The sequence below is a fragment of the Marmota monax genome, unplaced genomic scaffold (genome assembly GCF_021218885.2).
Source record: "Marmota monax isolate L192 unplaced genomic scaffold, Marmota_monax_Labrador192_F-V1.1 WCK01_AAM20220418_F8-fsc00096, whole genome shotgun sequence".
Taxonomy (NCBI): Eukaryota; Metazoa; Chordata; class Mammalia; order Rodentia; family Sciuridae; genus Marmota; species Marmota monax.
In genome coordinates this window covers 6,953,396-6,973,142 of record NW_026695236.1, presented here as the reverse complement: position 1 = coordinate 6,973,142, position 19,747 = coordinate 6,953,396, and the positions used below count along the sequence as shown (strand labels likewise).

Sequence of the window (19,747 nt, the reverse complement as noted above, 5' to 3'; positions counted from 1 at the left end):
CAATGTCCAAAGAGGGAGAGGCGAATTCAGCATAGAATATACGCACCATGGAATTCAGGGAAGCTATTAGAAATGCCAATTATGACAACTATGCAGAAATATTAAATAATGTTGACAACAGGCTGTAAAATGAAAAGAATACACAAAACTGCATTTGTTAGGGCTGCAGCTATGGAAAATCAGTGTATATATGAACAAGGGAATTCAAAAGTAAAAACATATGCTGTGTAAGGATTATGGGATTCCAGGGAGCTTTTTATGTTTTAAGTTTTGTCCTCATTTTTCTTTAACAAATGTTTAACATTTTGCATGTACCACAGACACATTTTTTTTTTAATTTGGAAAGGAGAAAATAGATTACCAGTAGGAACACAATCACTGTCAGCATTTTGATGTGTTCCTCCTTTTTCCTATGTACTGGGTGGTTTGGCTTCATTTTTATCATCATTGTAATTATATTAATATTTAAAGTTGTTTCACAATCATTTCTATCTTAAAAATGACAGAACTTGGATTGATGATGTAACTTAACATGAGCTCTATATGAGGACATAGCAGGGGTTTGCTTTAAGGGTCATCAAGAGTACCCACATAATGTCTGAGTTTTTTAGAAAAAAATATATATATGTGTGTGTGTGTGTATATATATTTCTTAGAAAATATGTATTATATATATATATATATATATATACATATATATATATATACTATACATATATAGTAGTTGTACACGACACCTTCATTTTATTTATTTTTTTAATATTTATTTTTTAGGTGTAGATGGACACAACACAATGCCTTTATTTTTATGTGGTGCTGAGTATCGAACCCGGGTCCCGCCTGTGCTACGAAAGGGCTCTACCGCTGAGCCACGATCCCAGCCCCATTTTATTTATTTTTATGTGGTGCTGAGGATCAAACTCAGGGCCTCACACGTGCTAGGCAAGCACTCTACTGCTGAGCCACAACACATTGTAATTATATTAATCATTGTAATTATATAATGTCTGTTTTTAAGCATAGAACAAATAATGTGCTCTTGTGACGAAATAGATGGACTTATCAAAGTTCCTAACATTATAGATGATCCTTAGGTTATATCAGTAAGCATAAGCCAAGAGCTTGGAGAGTACTGTGTCACTAAAGTTGATGTAGTTGAAAATTGAGGATTTTTAAAAATTTATTTATTTACTCTAATTTGTTATACATGACAGCAGAATGCATTTCAATTCATAGTACATATATAGAGCACCATTTTTCATGTCTCTGGTTACACCCATTCGTGTCTTCATATATGAACTTGGGGTAATGATGTCCTTCTCATTCTGGCATCTTTCCTACCTCTGGCGCCCTCCCTTGCCCTCTCTCCCCCTTACCCTATCTAAAGTTGCTCTATTTCCCCCCCAGTTTCCCCCGCCATCCCCATTATGAGTCAGCATCCTCATATCAGGGAAAACATTTGGCATTTGTTTTGGGGGATTGGCTTACTTCACTTATAATATTCATAATTCATAATATTCTCCAACTCCATCCATTTACCTGAAAATGCCATGATTTTATTCTCTTTTAATGCTGAGTAATATTCCATTGTGCATATATATTCACGTTTTCTTTATCCATTTATCTACTGAAGGGCATCCAGGCTGGTTCCACAATTTAGTTATTGTAAATTGTGCTGCTATAAACATTTATGTTACTGTGTCACAGTAGTATGCTGTTTTTAAGTCCTTTGGGTATAAACTGAAGAGTGGGATAGCTAGATCAAATGGTGGTTCCATTCCAAGATTTCCAAGGAATCTCCATACTGCTTTCCATATTGACTGCACCAATTTGCAGTCCCACCAGCAGTGTATGAGTGTGCCTTTTCCCCCACATCCTTGCCAACAGTTATTACTGTTTGTATTCTTGATAGTTGCCATTCTAACTGGAGTGAGATAAAATCTTAGAGTAGTTTTGATTTGCATTTCTTTAATAGCTAGAGATGTTGAACATTTTTTCCACATATTTGTTGATTGACTGGGAAGGATTTTTACTAGACATTGAAAACAGAAAGATACAATGATGTAATAAGTTTCAGACCAGAAAAATGTTAAAGGGAACAAACCTGCTTTCCATCTCTAATGTTCGTTTCTCCTGTTCATCTGCCCTTCACTGAAGCCAAAAGCTCATAGCAGGCAGCAGCTGCTGTGCTCAGCCTGCTCCCCTTATCTCTTCTGGCTCCCCCCTTGCACGGTCCTTACTCCATGCTGTGGCCCAGTGCACTGCAGATTGCCACACACAGACCTAACATGCATCTGTGCCACATGGACTCCTAGAGAAACAAGGATGGGGGGAATAGGGAAAACACTACCTAAGCAATGCACTGCTCTGCTGCCTGTGAAATGAATATGGCCTGAAGAAAGTGAGGAAAAGCTGAGTATTGCCTCCAAGGAGGGGCTCCATGGCTGCAGAAATGTGAATCTGTAGTGCTTTCAAACAATAGGGTTCTTCAACACAAACCGACTATTCATTTATTACGTGCCTGTCTGCCAAGGACTCTGCCTTCTGTTCCAAGAACAGAGGAAAAGCTGTTGTGTTGGAAAAGCTATGACATGGTTTGCCACCACTAAGGGAGCTAACCTCCTTAGAAGTCCAAGAGAAATGGAACTTGGCATTTGTTGCTTTAGATGCTTTTAGACACGAACCTCTGTTCAAGATGCAATGTGACTCCACTGCAACCTTTCTGAAGAACTAATCTGATCGTGTCATTGCCACACTTAAATCTCCTCAGTGGCTCCCAGCTGCTTCCACAGTCATCTCTAAAAAGGAAGCACAGTGCCCTGGTTCAGACGGTGAACTCTGGAGTAAAACTGAGTCAGAATCCTACCTCTGCCCTTTGGGAGCTGAGTGAGACCTTGGGCAAGTTTGATCCTCTTGGAGCCTACGATTCTTTATTTGCACACAGGGATTTTAACAGCTTGTACCTCCTAGGGTAGATCTGTGGATGAAAGGAATACAATGAAGCACAAAAAAGGAGAGCCTGGCATATAAGAGGGGCTCAGTGTTAGATGCTGCTGCTGTGATTGTTACTGTTGGAGAAAGTTCAAATCCCCTAGCAGGGCACACAGAGCACCTGTGACAAGCCCCTGTATGCTCTCCAGCTTTGCTTTTCATGAACTTGTGCCATCACCTCTGCCAAGCTCCCAGAGGGCAGACTGAGATAGGTTTCTCCCATCACGCATTTACTCACAGGGCTCTCCTCTTCTTGACTGGTGTGAAAGGGGTCTCTGAAGACTCTCACCATGTGAGTTAGTCGCTCCTCACTTTGTGTCTCCTGTGTCCCTCAGAGAGTCTTCATAGAAGCTTTATATGCTCCTTGGTTTATGTATCCTGTTTCATCCACTAGGCCTTAAGGACAGAGTCCCTGTGAGTTCCTATCTGCATATCCATTGCCTGGCACTTCAATAGACTCTAAATAAATGTTTATTAAATAAATGCAAAAGAAAAACTGACTAGTACACAGTAAAACTAGGGATGCTTTTCAGAGAACCTGAACACTAGGAAATCAAATCCCCAAACACCCCAAACTGTTACCAAAGGAGAGTTAATTGGCAAAGACCATATAACCAAAGAGAAGAAGAAAGTGATGATTTCCCAAGAGAAAGCTAAGTCTTGTTATAATGCAGTGACTTTGTACTGGGAGAGGGGAAATAGAAGTGACAGTAAAAATAGTTTTAACCTAGCTGATATTGACTATTCATTAAACAGTGCTTTTTAAAACCTTCTTTGGAAAAAAAATCTAGAATCATAGTTGACTGGGAAAAGGAAAAGAGTGCTAGTTATTTAAATATAAAATATAGAGGACCCAGAATGCAAAAAAGAAAGAAAACGAATCTTTGTTCAAAGTCTACAATACTTAAAAATAAATACAGTTTCTACTTATTAAACAATATATGCTAGACACAGACATATTTACTCTATGTGCATTATCAAATTAGTCAATGTAAGTCCTCCACAATTCTGAGACGTAAGAATTAGCTTCCATTTTGCAGATGAGAAGAACACTCTCAGTCACGCTATACCTTTATACTAAGCATTTATTTACTCTGCGCAAGTCACAGACCCAGAAGCAGGGCACAGGATGATGAACAAGCAGACAAGATCCCCGCTCCCATACAGCATAAGAAAGCAGCAATAAATGCCTGGGGAAATGTAAGTATACATAAGTGAACAAGAGAACTATCAGATAGTGACAGGTGCTGGTAGAGAATGAAAATAGGACGCAGGGATTATTTTAGTCTGAGTTGCCAGAGAAGGCCTTTCTGAAGTGGCTATATTAAAGATGAGATTTGAATAAGAAAGCCACACATGCAAAGACTGGAAGAATATCTCAGGCTGAAAGATCAGCTAGTGCAAAGGCCCTCTGGTGAGAATGAACTGGCGTGGTCAAAGAACCAAAAGGAGACACAAGGCTGAGTGCATCATCAAGGAAGAGAGGGCAGAAAGACTGATGTGGGGCAGGTCACGTAGATCAGGAAAAGCCAGCACAAGGAGTTTGGATTTCATTCTGAGTGCAGTAGGAGGCCATGGGGTGGGATGGGACAGAGGGGGGGGGGGTGTTAAGAAATGTGACACAAACCAATTAACATTTAAAAAAGACTTCTCAGATCTCTACAAAGGAGGATATTGTGGAATAGTATAAGTATAAGCAAGGAGACTAGTTAGAAGTCTACTGCAAGTAGTCTAGTTGAGAGAGAGTGTGGCTGGGCCTAGGGTGCTAGTAGTGATGAGGAAAGAAGAGAGAAATTTGGAAAAAGTTTTGAAGACAAGACAGAACTTGCTGAAGGACTAGCTGAGGATGGAGAAGAAAAAAGGAAATGAAAAGCAATGCCTTGGTGTTCGGGCCCAAGTATATTGGGGTTGATGGCACCACTTACTGGAGCAGGGATTAGAAGAACAGAAGTCTGAAGTGGAGGCTGCTTCAGGGGTCCTCTTTTGGCTGTGTTAAGCTTGAAATGCCTCCTTAGACATCTATGTGGACATGAGTCTGAGGCTCCAGAGAGAGACTGAATCATTAGCAAATGGATGTCATTTAAGGCCCCTGGATTAAGAGAGGATATCTACGGAGAGTGAATAGAGAAGAGAGGGGCCCACTTCAGAACCTCAAGTATCCCATCCATTAGAGGCTGAGCAGAGCCTAGAGAGGTGGGAAGGAACCCAGGAAAGTAGAGTATCACCAAAAATAATGATCAGCTTTGTCAAATGCTGCTGAGAAGATAAGTAACAGATAAGTAACCTTAGATTTGACAACTGAAGGTCAATGGTTGACAGAGACAAGGACAGTACTGGTAGGATAATGGGAAATTATTTGAGAGGGAAAAGTCAAAGCCAAAACCATAGACAATTTATAAGTTTTAATCAGAAAAGGAACAGAGAAAGGAGGAGCTAGTGACAGGTGGATACAATGTCAACAGATTTGCAAATTAAAAAATGAATTTATTTTGCAATATTTGGAGAGATGAAATTAGAAAAGATTTGTGAATTTGGAGGAGTTGGTTTGTCCTAGTAAGAAGCACTAGTGCATGAGTATTTACTACTGAGGATTATCCAGTGGTGAGGGTAAATTTAATGATGACAGAGAGATGGAGGTTGTACCGGAGGTTAAAAACAACAACAGCAAAAAAATTGGTAGGCAAGTTTCTGGAATACTTACTAATCCAGGTCTGTTTTGATTCCTAAGTGTATCTTCTTTCTGTCACATCATTAACTTTAATATATACAGCAGCATTTGCAAAAGATCCCCACTCCAGGCTCTGAAGATAATCAGAACAGAGTTGGAAGGAATCTTCAGAGAACTTGAGAGAGCCAACGCAAACACACACCCCCTTCTCACTTCTATGTGAGCAAGCTCTGTTCCTCATACAGACTTCTATTATTGCATTTTCTCTCAAATGTCACTTATGTTTGCACATCTGGCAGGGGTCCTACAGCTAGTAACTACTTAGCTGTAGGACCCTCGATTGTTGCCCTTCTATGTTCAGATTGGGTTTGAAGAAAGGATGGGACACTAAGAAAAATCACAGTGCAATATATGTGATAAAACTATAGGGAATAAACTCTCCAGTACTTAATAAAGCACTAAAATGATTTTTAAAATACCATTTATGTACTTATATTCAGCAAAACTGAAGATGAAAATTATAGTACATGATCATTTTGCTTCTTTCCCCTATGCTTGGCTATCTCAGGTGGCAAGTGGTTGGGAATGTCCTAGGAAATGGACTTCAGTCTCCTCCTCCCCAAGCCTCCTCTGTTCTGCCACAGGGCAGCACAATCCCACCCCCCTCCTTTCCGCAGCCATTCTTTTCCTAGCTTCCCATTTCCTGTCCTAGGTTGCCTCTTCCTTCAGGGCAACAGAGATACCATCTCCCCCTCAAAATTCTTCCTGGCCTCTCCTCTGAAGCTTTATAACATGAGGTTACAGCTTTTGATCATATTAGGTTATAAAACTATTCTGATTCAAATATCAGAGTAGGAGTAAGAATACTTTTCAGTAGGAAATTTAATGTAATGTTGGCCACTGTCACTTTGAGATTTAAAGAAAGATTCAGATGGATTTGATTTGAAATTATGGCTGTGTTCCATCTCTTACAAACTTAATGACTTTGGGACAAGTCACTCTCTGAGCCTTGGTTCCCTCAGCTAGAAAATGGGAATAAGATTACCTACCTTAAGGACTACTTACTATGAGATTTAAATATTTTTGTAAATAATTTGCCACAGTACCTGGGACATTATAAGTGCTCCATAAATATTAATTCCCTTCCTTCTAATGACTTTGTAAATGTCAGTTTTATCTCTTCAATGAGATGTTCTTGGAGACTGATAACAATTTACATATTTCAGTAGATTGTCCACAGTCCCTAGCACACAGTTCAAAACATTGTAGACACTTCTTTTTTTGATCATAAGTAAAATGATGATTGTAGCTACACCTCACAGCACACCAGAATCTTCCCAATGATGATACCTGGTAAATTACATAAAAGTAGCCTAAAGAGTTTCTTAAAAATAAAATTGCTACATCCCTTTCCTAGATACTCTGACTAAGGAAGTCTGTTTTGTTAACTTTCAATAAGTGAGAAAAGGCTTTCCATTTTAATTTAGATATTGTTTACTTTCTCTGTTTTCACTCTTTAAGTTTCTTATAAATATGATTTATTTTGTAATTTTTAAGTAAAAAAAGAAAAACTGGAATCAGAAGTAGAACCTAGACTATTACAAAGAGGTTCTTCCATTAGTAATCAATAATCAAAAATATAAACTAAGTAAAAGCATTCCCTGGTTACAAAACTAGATAAAGATGAAGATGGTCTTATAGTAGATGATCAGTTTGGTTTTTGTATTAGACACAATAATTTTGTTGTCTCAAATATTTCTTGGAAGATAGATGCTTCATTTGGAATTAAGTATAACAATGTCTGCAACTGACTTTCAAATGGTTCAGCATACACACACACACACACACACACACACTTGAGAAATAAGGTGAAAATGTTAAAACTCATCTACTCAAAGATTGTTGAATATTTGGATGTTCATTTTATTACTCAATTTTTAAGTATGAATAAAATTCTTTTTCTTTTACTTTTTGAGGTGCAGGGGCTCAAACCTCTTGCATAGAAGTCAAGCACTCTGCCACATATCTATACCCCCAGACCTGAAATATTTCATAATTACATGTTGGGGGATAAATAGTCTCAGGTGATCTGTGACAATCTGGTTTAGGAACCACTGCTTTTACCTAAGAGATTTATTCCTAGAGTTGTGAAAATAAGAATTCTGATATGTATGATATATTATAAATGTTCTAAAGTCAACAATATTTAAAGGAATCTTATGTCACTATCTCTTCATAAAACATTATCTCCCAATTAATGTTCATAAACCTACAAAAGTAGACTTGAAATGTCAATTAGTGAAAGAAGAGGGACACATAAACAAAAAGCCTGAGAGTTGAATTTGACTCCTCTATGCTTCCTAATACCTGCCAAATATTTATCAAACCAGCCCCTTCTCCCCTCCTGTCTTGCCCTAGCCCAGGGACAGACTTCATCCTATCTCACCTATAGAACCTGTGAGAACTACAGGTGATTGCCCCATCTCTGGCCCTACCCAGCTCAGATTTACTCTCCAACAGGTTGGCACATGCTAGACAGTTCGGTCTTCCGTTAAAAAGCCTACAGTGGCTTTCCATAGTTTTTGAAATCAAGTCCAGAAATCTTCAAACTCCTCTCAACTTCTCCAGCTGTATTTCTTACACATCTCACACTTGAAGCCCCAGTAACACTGAATTACTCACGGTATTTCTTACCCTTATGCTTTAGTTTTCTGTTGTTGCTGTTGTTCTTATATTTGTTTCAGTCCCTTCTGCCCCCAAATGTTTCCTCCACCTTGCTTAGGCACGGCCTTCCTCCTTTCCTGAATTTGCCACCTTCTACCTCTCTCCTCCCACCTGCCACACATAGCTTTTCTATCTGATTCTCCCATAGACCTTGAACATAGTTTCATTACTGCAATTATTCCAGTGTTCATAATTATTTATTTTACAGAACTTTCCACTCTATAAAATGGGGGCTTTGGGAGGAAATGGCTGAGTTTAGTTGATTGATTGATTGATTGAAGCCCCAGAACTTACTTCTACTTTGTCTTTCTGATGCTCTACTTCTTCATTTATAAAATCGGAAGAATATCATCTACTCAAAGGTTAGGATTAAGTTTCAGCATTCAACGCTTACCACAGGCACACAATAGGCCTTAAGCACATTTGATTCGCATTCTCTACATCTCCTGTTTTTGCTTTCTAGTTCCGCCCTTCAGGAGCTGCCTCTTACATGGGCTGGCTACCTGTCCACGTGCCTGAGCAGTGAGAGTCTCAAGCTCCAGACCTCTCTTAGGCTCCCTGTCAGAGCCTCTGGACTCTAGGATGGCTCACCAAGGGAACAGTGCAGGGCTGCAAAACATTTCTTGAACACTTTTGTGCAGGACACAAAAGGGAAGAGTTAGGAAGTGACAAAACACATCCAAAGAACAGGGAGAGACAGGGAGGCAATTAAATGATGCAGGAAGTACAATTCAAAAAAGGAAAAGATTCTGTATCTCTGTAAGTAGATAGGACATCCTTGGGAGGAAGCACCATTTGAACAGGACCACAAAGGATGGATTCAAGCTAAGGAGCCGTTTCCGTAGTTACACTCTTGCTTTTACATCTCACAGATGAAAAAAAAAATCAATTTAGGAAATGCTGCTTAACATACAGCCCTCTCAGAGGTTCACAGTGCATGATAACGAGGCTCTGGGAAGTCTAGAAGTAAGGGAACCCTGTTTCACTGTGTTTATCCAACATGCCAAGTTTGTTTGACCACTACTTCCCTATTTCTTTCCTCCTGAAAGATATGGTTAGCATCTTGAGGAATATACCTGAAGAAACAAAAGGTTAAGTGTTATCCTTTCAATGTTATATATTTGCATTTATACCAGGATCTCACATGGACAATATGTTAACATCAGACTTTTCAAGAACATAATTGGTAATTTCTAAAACTCTCCTGACATTTTGTCCAAAGGGGAAGAGCAGTGGAACACACCGCAGAGCTAAGTAGCTGTCTGAACAGAACACATTCTCTTTCCCTAGTATAAAGCAGAGTGCAGAACACAGGCCTTTCTCTTGGGGAGGGGAACAGCACATGTCCACTGGGTCCATTCTTTCTTTGTTAGGATGTTTACACTCAGAAAGCCGCCCTCCCTCCCTCTCCAACCTGCTGACTGGGTAAAAAACACCAGACTTGAAAGCAAAGGGGACAACGTTGTATAACAAGCCAACAAGGCATATTTTGCTCTAATTTTACCAAATAATTGTTCTTGAAAAAAGACAAGAAGGAAAGGGGCATTGTATGCTTATCTGTCTCCACCCCCAGAAGCACAATGCTGAATTATCCTTTCAGTGAGGTTACAAATGTCCACTGGCAGTGAGGTCCTGTGCTCATGACACAGTGAAAAATAAGTATTCCCAAGCCCTGCTTCACAGGCCAACAGGGTAGATAGATAGGTAAACAGACCGCAATGCAGCAAATGGTGTGCAAGCAAAAAATTCTATACGAAGAAGTGAGGAGAAATATCAGGGAGGCACAAAAGCAGGACTCCTTAACTTTGCCTGGACTTAAGAGTCAGAAGAAGCATCATGTTAAACCAAGAAGACTTCTCTTAGTTCTTAGAAGATTAAAAGGGAGTCTCCAAGGCAAATACATACTCACATATGTACATGCATACATAAAATAGGGTTACAGAGTGGAGTAGAATAGGACAGGATATGGCAAGATTGAAAAATAAAGATAAGTAGCCACCTTCCAGAGAAGCTGGCACACAGAACAACTGCATCTGACTTCACTTATTCCACAAGCCCCACAAAAACTCAGCAAAGTCTTTTATTCCTCACAAACACAAAGATAGATGAGAAAAGAGAATGGTATCAAACTCTGGAAGTATGGGAAGCAGATAAGAAGTAATAAATGACTTAAGAAACGCAACAAATCTGTATCCTAAACCAAATGCAGGGGAAGCTGAGAATTCAGCTGACTGAAACCACTGAATCCTTAAAAAAGCACAGGAACTGGCAGTACCTTGTACTCCTAGGGCAGGAACAAAGGAGGCTACGATAAAGAACGCAAGAAGGAAAACAGCTCAAGAAGTTAGAGCTCTAGATGCCTCCTCCTCACAGAATTCTGCAGGCTCGTCTCTGGAGAGCATAACACAGAAATGTTTAGTATTTGCTTAAAAGAATCTAAGGAAGGCGACTGGTGGATACAGATGAAACAAAAACATCCATGCACTGGTAACTGGTACACATGGATGCTGAATACATGGCAGTTCATTGTACCACAATGAACTCTCTACGTTCGTAAACCTGGGGATTTTCCCCAATAGAAAGTAGAAATGTCTCTGGTCTGGGGGTACCCAACAGAGTTGAAGAGGAAACATACAACAAAGATATGGCATTAAGGTGTACTGAAGTTATAATGCAAAGATCACCCTATTCCTTCTCCTCTTGACCACCAGAGCATCATCAGGTAGAATCTTCCTCTGCAAGGAAAGAGATGCAAGCAAGGAAAAACCTGAAGGTGCAGAACCAGAGCCCACAAAGATCACCCTGCAATGAAGCTGAGCTAATCATCTACGTCCCACATTCAAAGTGTCCTGACAGCATTTTAAAATAATTTTTTTGAAATATAATTCACAAAGTACACAATTACCCTTTTAAAGTACACAATTCAGTGGTTTGTAGTACAGTACAAACATTAACACAATCAATTTTAGAACATTCTCCTCTCCCTATGCCCATTAGCAGTCACTTTGCACCCCACCCCCCTGCCCCAGGCAGCTACTAATCTATTACCTGTCTCTACAGATTTGCCAGTTCTGGACATTTCATATAAATGAAGTCATATTCTATGTGGTCTTTAGTGACTTCTTTCACTTGCCTTAATATCAAGGTCTTAACAGCCTCTTTCCTCCCTTTCTTAATCCGGAGCAACACAGCCAAGGATCACATTCAATGTGACATTTTCTGAAAGTCACTAATGAAGATACAACCACAGAAAGTGCAAGAAAAGCAACTCAAAGGAAACAGATACCATGGGTGGTGGGTGGGGAGAGTACCATTAATGTTCTCACAAAAATGAAATAAAACTACATTCATGAAACAAAATTAGAATACTATTAAAAGGAAATACTAACCAAAAGAGCTCTTAGAAATTGACAACATAATAGCAGATTAAAAAAAAGAAAGAACTCAATGAAAGGATGCCAAGATAAATTTGAGGACATCTTCTAGAGAGCAAAATCAAAAGGCAAAGATATGTAAGGCAGAAGAGAGAAGAATATTCTAGAGCACTACACTAGTACAGGGGACCAATAAATGATTAATTCTCAAGAAAAAATGAACAGAAAAATAAAAGAAAAATCATAACAATATAGTTTAATAAAACTTTGAACTTAAAAATGCAGGTTGCGGCCTGGCGTGGTGGTGCACGCCTGTAATCTCAGCTGCTTAAGAGGCTGAGGCAGGAGAATTGAGAATTTAAAGCCAGCCTTGGCAAAAGGGAGGTGCTAAGCAACTCAATGAGACCATGTCTCTAAATAAAATTAAAAACAGGGGGCTTGAGATGTGGCTCAAGTAGTAGCGTGCTCGCCTGGCATGTGTGAGGCACTGGGTTCAATCCTCAGCACCACATTAAAAATTTAAAAATAAAGATATTTTAAAAAATTAAAAATAGGGCTAGGAATATGGCTCAGTGGTTGAGTGCCCCTGAGTTCAATCCCCAGTATCCAACCCCCCCAAAAGAATGCAGGTTGCTAGGTTGAAATGGCCCTGAACAGTGTGACATTTCCATGAAATTCCAGAAAACTGAAAAAGAAACATCCCATAAGCTGTCAGGAAAAAAGAATCTATATACGAAGAATCAAAAATAGAACCCTTCCAGCTTGTCTACAGTGACAATGAAGCAATGCCATTAAAAGGTAAAGGAGGAGCTGGGGTTGTGGCTCAGGGGAAGAGCGCTCACCTAGCACATGCAAGGCCCTGGGTTTGATCCTCAGCACCACATAAATAAATAAAATAAAGGTATTGTGTCCAACTACAACTAAAAAATAAATATAAAAAAAAAATAAAGGGAAGTGACTTCCAACTACAGTACAATACCCAGGTAAAGCACATCAAGAGTGAGGACAGAACAAAGACAAGTACACAAGCTCTCAGAAAGTCACATCCCAAGCACGTGTTTTAAGATGCTCCTGGAGCATTTCCTTCTTTGGGTGGCATACAAGGAGCAGGGGATCTAAGGCAGACAGGCCAAGGACCCCAACATGACTGCCACTTGGAGAAGCCAAGCAGACTGGAAGCATAATTCAAGGCACACACATGCTGCAGATGGCCATCACCAACAACCCCACTGCTGTTAGATACTCCCTTATGTTGTATTTCTAAATATTTTAAATATATAATTATAAAATTTTCAAACATGCAAATATGGACCCCCATACCCATTAACCAAATTCAACAATTGTCAAGAACTTGGCATATTTACTTACCTTTTACCCCTATTTTTCTATTTAAATGTTTTAAAACAAATTCCACTTCATACTATTTCATCTTTATATACTTCAGAACCCAACTCTATACTGAAGCCCTAACCAGTTCCCAAAACCTCAGAATATGACACTGGTGTTTTAAAGAAGAGGGGATTAGGATGCACACAACATAGACACCAGGTGAGGGGAAAGCAAAAGGGCAACCATCTGCGAGCTCAGGAGAGAGGCCTCAGAGGAAAGCAAACCTTCCGGCATATAGATCTAGGACTTCCCGCCTCCAGAACCCTGAGAAAAACTATGTTGAAGCCAATCAGGGATTTTGTTATGGTAGCCCTAGCAAACTAATAAAACATAGATTATCCAAATCAAAACAAGGTTCATACAGTACATTTGGTTATAATTCTCTCTTTATTCTCCCTTGAGACTGGGTCTATGTTGCTCAGACTGGCTTTGAACTCCTTCCTAGGTTAAAGCCAACCTCCTACCCCAAGCTTCTGAGTAGCTGGGACTACAGGAGTGCATCACCATGCCCAGTTCTGGTTATAATTCTTAAGTCACTTTTACCCCTATTTTTCTATTTAAATGTTTTAAATTGTTTCTATTTAAATGTTTTTAAATTTTTTCATGCCATTGACTTGTTGCAGAAGCAAAGTCAGTGTCCAAAAGAATGTTCCACAGTCTGAACTTACCTGCTTGCTTCCTTGGAGTATAATTCAACTTGCTGTTCCTTCCTCCATCTTTCCAAAAAATCGAAGTTAACTCTAGAGCTTGATTATATCTAGTGGTCAACTTCTAGTTAGAATATTCCACAGGTAGTAATGGATACTCTCTTTTTAACCTGACAAAGAATGCCCAGGTTCTTGGTCCAGAGGCTGTTCTGACTATTTGTTTTGACCACATGTGGCTCACCTCTTCTTGCTGCCTGTCTGGATTGGCTGATACTTTCACTTCACCCTACTGAGGAGTTTTGCTTTGGCCTTCTTCCTGAGAGCTGGAGGTGGGCTACTCTCTGTGACCACATTACAATCAGATGTTGAGCTGAAGCCCTATCAGATACCCTAATAGTGGTAAGCCTTATATTTCCTCGCATTTGCTCACAACTTGCCCACTTACATCCTCTTTAGGACCTTTTGTAACTCCCAGGAAGCAAAAAGCCAGACAAGACACACAGTTTACATCTTATTAATAGTGGCAAGGTTGCCCTTTTCTTTTCTTTTTTTTATATTTATTTTTTAGTTTTAAGTGGACACAATATCTTTATTTTTTATTTTTATGTGGTGCTGAGAATCGAACCCAGTGCCTCGTGCATGCTAGGCGAGCGCGCTACCACTTGAGCCACATCCCCAGCCCTGGTTGCCCTTTTCTTACAAAGCTTGCTAGGTTTGTGCTTGCTTCTGTTGTTAAAAAATTAAACAACATTTGTTTTAGTAATACAAACATGGGTGGCTAAAGCACAAAGAAAATCAGGGAATGACCAACACAAAGGTCAAAGTAAACATCACCTCTGGTAAGGAGGATACATGAGCCGCTTCTGGGTATCCATAATGTGCAGTTTACTAAACTGGAAGGTAGATACATAATTTGCATTTTGACCTTCTTCCTTAAACTGTAAGTGTATATTTAAAACACTCTTGGGTATGTATTGTATATTTCAGGTTAATTATTTTTTCTGTCAGCAGTCTGCAGTGGCAAGGACACAGGATTTGAAGAAAGAGTAACAGCAGAAAAGATTGAAAATGGGAGTTTACTCTGAAGGCAAATAGGTACTTCAGGGACACTGTCTTGGGTGTGTCATCAGGGGACATTTATACCCAAGATCAAATGGCTTCTTCACAATCTATCCATCAGGAATGATAGGGAAAAAGCCCTTCTTTCTACTAAGTCACCTAGTGATGAAATAGCTGATGAATTAAGCCTCTTACTCAGAAACATAATAATATGGTTTTGATGTATTTTTCCAGGGAGAGGAGTTCCAGCTTGCCCGAGGTAACATACTTGCCTTAAATTCACAAATGACACAAAGCTGGGAGGGATGCAGAACAAATGTTTTCGATGACAGAAGCGGGATATATCTTGGTGAGCTAGAATGACAGGTCAAATCTAGCCCAATTTATAATAACATCTCCAATTTGTTGAGAACATATGACATGCCAAGAGCTTTACATAATTTAACTCATTTAATCCTCACAATCACACTGTGAAGCTGAGACCCAGGAACATCACTTGCCCAAGGTCATACAGAAAGTTAATAGCAGAATCATGATTAAACCTAGGTTTTCAGACTCAAGTTTCAATTTCAAGAAAGATTCCTCCTGCAACCAGAAATTAACATTTAAAACTAAGTCTTCTTTAATTCAGTTTGCCATCCTCAGAACTGCCCTCAAATCCAACCCTCTTGGGTATATGAAAGTATCAGCACCTCTGAAGAATGATCAGATCAGGCTAATTTCATTAATATGACACGTGGGAACCCTGTGACAGCTGCCAGGGAGCCTCCATCTGCCCTTAAGAGCAAGCTGTAACAGGATTCTCTCTGCTACACACTCCCAGCTTAGCTATGTCTGCCTCCTAGTCTGAATTTAAGATTTTACACATCTCATGCTCTGCATTTATAGACGGGGGTCCCTCATTGCAAAGATTACTGAGCAAAAAACCCTCAGCCAGGCTGTTCCCCACCTTCAATATTCTCTTGTCCCAGATTTGATGGGTGTGTTTAGCTGGGAGAAGAGCATATAAACAGCTCCCATGCACAGTCATATCCAATGGAGCAATCTCGAAAGACAGCCAGAGAATTTTAATGAAAACCAGAAAACCCCTGGCTGCTAAGTCCAACTGTGATCTGGGCCTGCCAGCCCCTCCCTCTGCATCTCAGAATCCCTGAGCCAGCTTCCTCCCAAAGAGCAGGGAAGAAAATCCATTTTGCATTCAGTAACGCCTTTCACAGTCACCACTTTCCAGGGTTATTTAGGTTAGAGAAGGGTTACATGTTAACTGCAACAGGACCCAGGGACCCTGAGAAGCACAGGGTGTGGCTGCAGCAGATCTGCACCAGCAGATTATGAAACAGTCATAAAAAAAAAAAAAAGGCTCTTTCCTTCTGCCAAAGCTGTCTGCCCACAGCTGCATACAAGGCTAGTGGGGAATCTTAACAAGTTTAAAGGGGCCGTATTTCAAATACTTGAGAACCAAAGGGGAAGAAATGAGTATTTTGAGCACTTACTGTGTATCAGGTGCTCTGGTCTCATCTCACCTTCACTATGAGACTGGAATTCTAAACTGCATGTGCCAGATAAGAACACTAGCTCAGAGAGGTTAGAAAACCTGTCCAAGACACACAGCTGGTAAGTGGAGAAACAAGACTCAAAGTTCAGTATGGATGAGGGTTATCAAAAATACCAAACTCGAAATCCTGACTTGCCTCATCCAATAAAAAGAATGATCATTTACTGAACATTGGCTATGTGCCCAGCACTAAGCTAAGATTTTTACATTCATTATTTAATTTAATCATTAGCAATCAGATAAGATAGGGGTCATTATTATGCTCATTTTAAAATAAGCAAACTAAGCCTTAGGTATTAAGCTCAGCCGGAGGACATGATGTTACCAGATTTGAACCCCGGGTTATCTAATTGAAGAGCCTCTACCTTAAAACACTCAAACAGCCTACAGCAGGAAACTATTTAAGCCATTCCACCAAGCAAGCAAAGTTATCTTGAGATTTCTGCTTCCCTTCTTGGCAGGAAAATCCAAGTTCTAGGCTTACCTTTCAGTTCCTCCTAGCACCCTTGGTGGAGGCACAGAATCTCTGGGATAGCTGATAGCTACATTTCTAGGTTTCTAGGACCCTACATGTGTAAAGGAGAAGGTTACTATCATGATACTGGCTCCCCTGAGCAGAGGCAGACAGCCCCTTTGCAGGCTCTGCTCCACAGGCCCATACAGCCTCACAGCAGCCCCCACCCCAACAGCTCACAGGCCATTTTGTATTCTTAACAGGAGACCACGTGCTGCCTCCTGGAGTAACTGTGATTTCCCAGGGGAAATGACTGTCTAGACAGAGCATCTCAATCCATCTTGGGAAAAAATGGGCAATACGATGTAAGGATTGATCACAGATTTTGGACTCTGTGTTCAGCACCCCAGTGAAGGCTCTGGGCTTATTGCCTCTGGGTTATCAAACTGAGCATCATCGCTTGATGTGGATACCCCAGTTGAGAACAGTCTTTCCAGCTGCACAAGTGTGACCTGAGGGGCATCTAACAACCAGGCTTATGGATGTGCACAAAGGCATATCACACCATTCCATTAATCAGGATGAAACCTGATAGACCAGTTTTATGCATGTTCAGAATTAAGCACTATGCTTTGAGGTGGACTGAGCACCTAATACGTGCCGGATACTATAACATTAATTAATATGTCTTAATTAACCTTCACGACATTCTGTGAAGTAAATAGGATTGCTATTAGGCAAATGAGGCAACTGAAATCCAGAGAAGTAATGTAATTTGCTGAAAGTCACACAGGAAGTGGCAAAGCTCAAATTCATATCCGTTTTTAGCATGACCCCACACACTTTCATTCAGTCAATACTAAGTCCACTCATTTATTCCTCAGATATTTATTGAGTACTTTCTATGAACCAGCTACTGTGCCACTCAGAGAATGTAACTGTTCACATACATGATAGTTCCAGTTACTAAAAATCTTGTTTTCTCATAAGGAACAATGAGCATGTAGATTGGAAGGATAACTAAGATGAGTGATCAGGGCAGGCCTTTCTGAAGAAGTAGTATCTGGGCTGAGACCTGAGACATGAGAATGAGTCAGTCATTTGTAAGCCAGGAAAAGAAAAGTGTAGATAGAAGTAACTAGAAGTACAAGAGCTGGATGCAGGGAAAAAGTTTTGGCATGTCCTAGGAGCATAAAGAAGACTGCTCACCAAGGCTGAGTGAGCAACAGGGAAGATGGAATGGTTCAGATGAGGCAGGGCCTTGACCAAGGAAAAGAGTTTAGATTTTGCCCTAAGGGCAATGAGAAATCAAAGGAGAGTTTTAAGCAGGAGGAAGTGGAGCATGACTGTAGTCCTAGCTACTCCACAGGCTGAGGCAAGAGGATTGCCTGAGCCCAGGAGTTTGAGAGCAGCCTGGACAACTTGGCAAGACCCCATCTCAAAAACAAAACAAAACAAAAAAATTTTTAAATCAGAAAAACGACATGATATAATTTGTGCTTTAAAGGGCTAAAGTTGATTGCTATGTGAAGGAGGGACAATAGGGAGGAGGCAAAAGTTGGAATCAAGGAAGAGATGATGGTGGCTTGGACCAGGGCAATGGCAGTGGAGATGGACTTCATATTGGGGGATAGGACTGAAGAGACTTGCTGCTGGATTGTACGTGTATGGTGAATGGACCAAACTCAGGTTTCTAACTGAACAACTAGGCCAATGGTAGTACCAATGGTAGAGAGAAGTTATGAATTTAGACTTGAAGCTGCTTAACCTAATGAAAAGGAGGTGGTTGGGGGTTAAAACAGAGTAAACTGCAGGGACCTAAAACAGATTCTACCTACTTCATGTGGCTATCGCTGACAAATGGTGGCCTATGTGCAAAAAGCAAACAGAGGAAAGGAGCTCAGGTTGATGTGGGAAGCACTGTCTTATGGTCAAAGCTATGCAAAGAGAAAGCAGTGAGCTGCCTTGGGAGTGGAGGCAGAAGGAGATGAGGACTTAACCTTCTTTGGAAATATTACAGAATAAAGCAGATGACCTTGACTAGTAGATTGAAGTTCGGTATTTGGGTGGGCAGAACACTGCCTAAAATCCTTCTAAACCCTGAAATTCTGTAGTTTTATAGTAAAATTAATTTTATCTTTTGGACTAGAGTTTCTCTAACAGCACAGAACTTCTTTAATATCTCTTACCTCTCAGAAGTCAAATGAACACAAGGTCAGCTAATTTCAGTCACTATAAAGTGATTCCTACTTCACTTCTAAGTGTCACGTGAGATGCTCAGAAGCTTTACGGTGTAAGGGAAAGGCACAGTTATAGAACTGGATATTACATATCTGCAATTTATTAGTTCTGTATCCTCTGGCAAGTTATTTAAATCCTGTGAGTCTCAGTTTCTGTCTTTGAAATATGGGGAAAATCATGCCTTATTCAGGATGTTTGCTGTAAGACTCAAACAGCAATGTCTAATATATTCTGGTAATAATAATTATCATCATAGCTAACATCTATTACTATAGATATAAAACTATATGCCAGGCATATGTTACATGCATATATTTCATCAAATCCTTAAGCAATACACAAAGTAATAATCACTATTATTATCCCTGTTTTGAAAATTACAAAACTGATTTCCAGAGGCTACAATAAGTCATATAACAAGCAGTTATGAAAATTAGGTAAAAAACAAATAAACTTCAATAAAGGTCAAAAGAAAAAGAAAACCATATTTCAGCAATTTGAACAAAATACTATTGAATTTAACAATTCAATTCACTGACTAGATACTTAATAAATATCTATTGAATATATGAATGAATGATTCCAACAAACATTTGTTGAATTTCTACCAGGCACAGCATTAAGAAACTGGCGTTTCAGATCATT

General features: G+C 39.8%; 1 protein-coding gene across 2 annotated transcripts in view; it reads right to left on the bottom strand.

Annotated features, from left to right (window-relative positions):
- The window catches only part of Rab30 (RAB30, member RAS oncogene family), an 86,350-nt gene that overhangs the window by 38,519 nt on the left and 28,084 nt on the right, over nt 1-19,747 (bottom strand). Inside the window, exon 2 of one of the 2 annotated variants that reach the window (XM_058577348.1) lies at nt 5,693-5,792. The exons of the other annotated variant lie outside the window; for it this stretch is intronic. The gene's annotated coding sequence lies outside the window, so the exon portion shown is untranslated. The remainder of the gene's footprint in view (nt 1-5,692; nt 5,793-19,747) is intronic. 2 annotated transcript variants of the gene reach the window in all.